General features: G+C 45.3%; 1 long non-coding RNA gene across 2 annotated transcripts in view; it reads left to right on the top strand.

Moving 5' to 3' along the window:
* The first annotated feature begins 2,368 nt into the window (after positions 1-2,368).
* LOC140204461 (uncharacterized) overlaps positions 2,369-6,529 on the top strand; it is a 40,710-nt gene continuing 36,549 nt past the window's right edge. For both annotated transcript variants that reach the window (XR_011887626.1, XR_011887625.1), the window contains exons 1-2: positions 2,369-2,570; positions 3,568-3,615. This is a non-coding gene — a long non-coding RNA (uncharacterized lncRNA). The remainder of the gene's footprint in view (positions 2,571-3,567; positions 3,616-6,529) is intronic.

Here is a 6,529-nt window from a genome sequence, read left to right as displayed (position 1 = left end):
CACCTGCCTGCCCTTCCTGACGGTGACTGCACACTATCTTCACTTTTTCACCATCCGTCCTATCCTGAGTCCTATCACTCCGGTTCCCATTCCGCAGCCAAATTAGTTTAAATCCTGCACAATAGCTCTAACAAACCTGCCCACGAGAATACTGGTCCCCTTCGGATTCAGATGCAACCCGTCGCTTTTGAACAGATCACACCTCCTCCAGAAGAGATCCCAACGATCCAAGAACCTGAAGCCCTGCCCCCTGCACCAGCTTCTCAGCCACGCATTTATCTGCCAAATCATCCTGTTTATACCCTCACTGACACGTGGCACAGGCAGTAATCCAGAAATTAATACCCTGGAGATCCTGCTTCTCAGCTTTCTGCCTAGCTCTCCAAAATCTCTTTTCAGGACCTCTTTGCTTTTCCTTCCAATGTCATTGGAACCAATATGTATCAAGACATCTGGCTCCTCTCCCTTCCCCTGCAAAATGTTGTGGACACAATCTGAGACGTCCCTGGCCCTGGCACCAGGGAGGCAACATACCATCCGGGTGTCCCATTCACGTCCACAGAATCTCCTGTTGGTTCCCCTCACTATTGAGTCCCCGATCACTACCACTCCCTTCTTCTCTCTCTTTCCCTTCTGCACCACAGTCCCATGCTCAGTGCCTGTAACCCGCTTGCCGTGGCATTCCTCCAGGAGGTCATCCCCACAAAAGTATCCAAAGTGGTATACGGATTTTCTGCAGGTAGTCACAGTAAATATTTAAAAAACAGAATAGATTCAACAAAAATCTGCAAACAACAAAGATGGATAATGCACCAATGTTCAAATGACAAGAAAATATGCAAATATGAAAAATAAATCAAAATAATAAATAAGTAATATTGTGAACATCAGTTGTAGAGTCCTTGACAGTGAGTCCACAGGTTGTGGAGCAGACTCGATGGGCCGAATGGCCTTACTCTGCTCCAATATCTTAATGGTCTCATGGAATCAGTTTGGTGTTGGGGTGAGTGAAGTTATCCACTCTGGTTCAAGAGCATGATGGTTAAGTGGTAATAACTGCTCCTGAACCTGGTGGTCTGGGACACAAGGCTTCTGAACCTTCTTCCTGATGGCAGCAGTGAGAAGAGAGCATGTCCTGAATGGTGGATGTGCTCGATGATGGATGCTGCTTTCCTGCAACAGCATCCCTTGGAGATGTGCTTAACCGTGTGGATGGCTGTGAGGACGTATTCTGGAGTGATGGTATGTAGTAAATACTAATTTCCACAGTAACCAGTCTTCAAATTGAACATGGATTGTAGATTCAGTTTAAATTGCACCCAGAACAATGGTGTTCTTGGAGCTGCAGAATGGGGTAGATTGCAAACAAGGAAACTCCAGATTCGACCCCAGATACCTGCATGAGCATGAATGTGCCCAGAGTCAGGGGAATTAACATTCATTTTGGGTGTCTGGAGTGTGGATGTGAAGATGGAGGTATTTGAAAATTATATATGATTCAAAGGGAGCATTCTGGATGCATTGTAAATACAGAATTGTCCTGCTGTTACATTTCATATTTAGCATATAAAAATGTCATGTAATATTGGGTCAGGCAGGCCTCTTTTTCTAAGAGTGTCTGGAGTATGATGCCTGCTGCTTGTTTTGCTGAATAAAGACTTCTATCACCACCAGCTTCAGTGTCTCCCTGGTGACTTCGTTCACAGTCACAACAAGGGCTTTACCTGTAATGGAGTGGACTGTATCCATGCATTTTTGTGGGCTTTTCTATTCAAGGGTGTTTCCATACCAGTCCGTGACACAACCCACACACTCATCCCACTGGTTCCCGTCCCCACTACTCCCCTCTGCCCTCCGCACCTCCCTCCCTTTAGTTCATGCTCCACCTTCCTCTCCCATCAGATTCCATTATCTTCAGCCTTTTGCTACTGTTCCATTCCCCATCTGCCCGTCCACCCGCTCACCTGGCGGCCCCTATCACCTGACAGCACCTGCTCTACCCCTTCCCTCGCCTCTTTACCCCGGTCACCTCCCCTCTGTCTTTCAGTCCACATGAAAGATCTCAACCCTACTTCGTCTCCAGTTCCATTCGAGATAGAGCTTATTCTACGCGCAGAGGCGCTTGGGTACGTAGTGTCTCCATTTCATTATTTGGAAGAGAATCGCAACTGCCATTAAACATCGTTTTCTTTTTTAAAAACAACACAACATGTGACCATCAAATGGCAAATTCGCTCCCAATGTTCCTCAAGGCTTCAGAAATACCGTGCGGAAATAATAATTCAACCTCCGCATGACTTAAAACAATTTGACCCGTGGCAGAGCAAGTCGTATGACGGCTCTGCGCGCAAAACAATGGGTGGGAAGGTGCCGCCTCCAAGCAACCAACAGCGGCAGGCGGTCTGCATGTGTCTCTCATCCTCTGTAAAACAGGTGGGAGGGCCGCAGCAACGCACATCAAAGTTGCTGGTGAACGCAGCAGGCTAGGCAGCATCTCAAGGAAGAGGTACAGTCGACGTTTCGGGCCGAGACCCTTTGTCAGGACCCGTAGGTCCTTTTAAACAATGGCGGTAAGGAACGGAACAGGAAGCTGGACGTCTGGTTCACCGTATCTGCCTGACGTTTACTCTGTTGATGCCTTATTCGCTCTTCTTTGGGCAAACGGCGAAAGGCGGGAATGGTCTGGGTATGTTTACATCCCGACACTCTCGCAAACATCCTCTGCACATCAACCCCATCGAGGCCTTTCAATAGCCGATAGGTTTCTGAGGCGTTTATGGCGGTTGGTAAAAATCTTTAAGGTCCATTGCTGCCCCTTCTGAACTGGAGTGTGGGTCAACGAATTTTAACCCACATATTTATATTTGTATCAATTTTTAGAAAAAAAAGACCTGTGCTCTGAAGTAACTGCACTACTATTTAAAGCAATAATCCTGTGATTCTTTCAGGAAAATGCTGTTAATTTTAAATCGTATTTTATTCTGTGATAACTTTTAATTGGTCTATTCGCTTTTCTGATTATGTCTTGTTGATTACAATATTCACACCTCCCATGTTTTGTATTATGAAAAACAATGCACTTTAACACTCTGTGCCCAAACCTCAGTCTCGATATTATCACTTCCTCCCTCCTGCTCTTCCCTGCGTTCCTCAACCATCCCACTTCTCTCTGGATACTATTTCAAGTCGAAATAAGGTTTGTATTATCCCACATACAATGTCTGGTTTTGCCACTGAATGTAAATCTTTTAGACTCCTGATTGTTGTGCTTGAATCAGACAATATTACAAATCTGGTCAGACTCACTTCCTCCACCCACTGCAAAGAAAATACTGTAGTCCAGCTGTCATTTCACCTGTATACACTGAGAAATCATCATTTATCCTCACCTGCTTTTTCATGTTAAAATCAGGCACGACCAGTCCTACCCCTAATCTACTATTACTGTTTTTGAAACATCTGTGTAATTTTGTAAATATCCATAATTATTATTGTTTACGTAACATTCAACTATATCTTGATTTAAGTTGACTTCTCTACTTTTCCATCTCTTTCTGAATAATTTAGGATCCACCTCTGATGCTTCACACAGTCATGGAGTCAGCCCAGGAAAAGGTACTGTATCACTCGCTGCCTTGTTACTAATTCCTGTCCTTTCTGCTTTCCCTTCAATAGTCCGTGCAAAATTTCTGAATTTCCTTCTTTCCTTTTCCCAGCATCGGTCTAAAAGCTGTTTACTTGTATGATGTTCTCCAGGCCCTTGTAGGTTTACCCAATATGTTAACACAAGCTGTGACCTTCTCAGTTCCAGAGGTGTCTCTCCCAACTCCACCTGCATTGCCACCACTGGTGTTGTCCTCATTGCCCCACTGATCAACCTTAATGCTTGAATTTGAATTATATCCAGTTTATTGAGCACACAGTGTGATGCTGGTCCATATCCCATACTTCCTTAGTCCAGTATTGATCTTATTAATCCTATATATTGCTTTCAAGGGTTTCCTATCAGCTTCCCATTCCTTTCCTGTTAAACACCTCATAACATTTTGCACTTTCTGACTTTTGGTTATTATTTCTTTAATATGTGTTGACCATTTGAGTATTTTATCAAACTAAATTCCTAAAAATTTAACGGTATCCGCAGTTTCTAATTCTAATAGATAATTAAATGGAGAGAGAGAAGGGTGAGGATCGAGTTGTTGGTTTACAAACAAAGGCAGTGTTTGTGAGACTGCTAGCAAGCAGAGGCTGATGACAGGGCAAAACTGCAGTCAATGGGATGAGTTGCAATGCAAAAGGGGTACAAAAATCAAAAAAATGTGATGAATACAGGATTGAAAGTGTTATCTTTGAATTCAGACAGTATACGGAATAAGGTAGATCAACTTGTAGCACAGCTACAGATTGGCACGTATGACATTGTGGGCATCACTGAATTGTGGCTGAAAGAAGATTATAGTTGGGAGCTTGATATACAAGGATACACATTGTATCGAAAGGACAGGCAGGTAGGCCGAAGGCGTGGTGTGGCTATGTTGGCAAAAAATTAAATCGAATCATTAGAAAGAGGTGACATATGGGAAGGTGTAGAATCATTCTGGGTACAGCTCGGAGTATTATGGGTAAGGGTGATGAAATTAAAGCATCGATTAGAACATGAAACTACGATGTTATAGCCATTACTGAAATTTGGTTGAGAGAGGGGCGGGAATGGGTGATTAATGTACCAGGTTTTTGAAGTTTTAGAAAAGATAGAAGAGGAGATAAAGAGGGGGTGTGTTGCATTACCAGTCAGGGACAATATCACAGCTGCACTCAGAGGAGACATAATGGAGAGGTCAAAAACTGAGTCCATTTCAGTGAAACTCAGGAATAGGCAGGGTGCAATCACACTGATGGGATTGAAGGGATTGAACGAGGGGACATAGCCTCAAGATTTGGGGGAGTAGATTTAGGACGGAAATGAGGAGGAACTGCTTTTCCCTGGAGAGTGGTGAATCTGTGTGAATTCTCTGCCCAATGAGCAGTGGAGGCTACCTCAGTAGATATATTTAAGACAAGGTTGGATAGGCTTTTGCATAGTCGTGGAATTGAGGGTTATGGGGAAAAGGCAGGTAGGTGGAGATGAGTCCATGGCCAGATCAGCCATGATCTTACTGAATGGCAGAGCAGGCTCGACGGGCCAGATGGCCTACTCCTGCTCCTATGTGTTGTGCACTACAGACCCCCTAATAGCCACCAGGACATTGAGGAACAGATATGCAATCTGATTAAGGAAATGTGTAAAAATAATGGGGTTGTTGACATGGGAAATTTAAAATTCCTGAATATAAACTGAGACCTTCTTAGTGTTCTTCCCACCCGGTTACTTGTAAAAATGCAATCCCCTTCTCTCAATTCCTCTGTCTCCGCCGTATCTGCTCTCAGAATGAGGCTTTTCATTCCAGGACGAAGGAGATGTCTTCCTTTTTTAAAGAAAGGGGCTTCCCTTCCTCCACCATCAACTCTGCCCTCAAACACATCTCTCCCATTTCACGCACATCTGCTCTCACCCCATCCTCCCGCCACCCCACTAGGAATAGAGTTCCCCTTGTCCTCACCTACCACCCCACCAGCCTCTGTGTCCAACACATAATTCACTGTAACTTCCGCCATATCCAACGGAATCCCACCACCAAGCACATCTTTCCCTCCCCCTCCCCACTTTCTACTTTCCGCAGGGATCGCTCCCAACGCAACTGCCTTGTCCATTCAACCCCCCCCCCCCGGTCCCTTCCTGTCCCTTCCCGCCAATCTCCCTCCTGGCACTTATCCTTGTAAGCGGAACAAGTGCTACACCTGCCCTTACACTTCCTCCCTCACCACCATTCAGGGCCCCAGACAGTCCTTCCAGGTGAGGTGACACTGCTGGTGTGATATACTGTGTCTGGTGCTCCAAGTGTGGCCTTCTATATATTGGTGAGACCCAACGCAGATTGGGAGACCATTTTGCTGAACACCTACGCTTTGTCCGCCAGAGAAAGCAGGTTCTCCCAGTGGCCAAACAGTTTAATTCCACGTCCCATTTCCGTTCTGATATGTCTACCCACGGCCTCCTCTACTGTCAGGATGAAGCCACACTCAGGTTAGAGGAACAACACCTTATATTCGGTCTGGGTAGCCTCCAATTTGATGGCATGAACATTGACTCTCTAACTTCCGTTAATGCCCCACCTCCCCTTTGTACCCCATCCGATATTTGTTTGTTTATTATTATTAATTTTTTTTCTCTCTCTCCATTTTCTTCTTTTGTCCCTCTCACTGTACTCCTTGCCCATCCTCTAGGCTTCCCCCTCCCCCTTTCTTTCTCCCTAGGCCTCCCGTCCCATGATCCTCTGGTATCCCTTTTGCTAATCAACTTTCCGCAATGGCAGACCGCATTGAGCAGCTGGAGCTGCGACTGGATTCATACGGGAGCATCCGCGATGCTGAGAAAGTCGTGAATAGTACGTTCAGTGAGTTGGCCACACCGCAGGTAAAGGCTACACAG

This window comes from Mobula birostris, chromosome 10 (assembly GCF_030028105.1).
Source record: "Mobula birostris isolate sMobBir1 chromosome 10, sMobBir1.hap1, whole genome shotgun sequence".
NCBI classification, from domain to species: Eukaryota; Metazoa; Chordata; class Chondrichthyes; order Myliobatiformes; family Myliobatidae; genus Mobula; species Mobula birostris.
The sequence above is the reverse complement of the archived record's forward strand: the minus strand, read 5'-3'. Positions and strand labels throughout refer to the sequence as shown.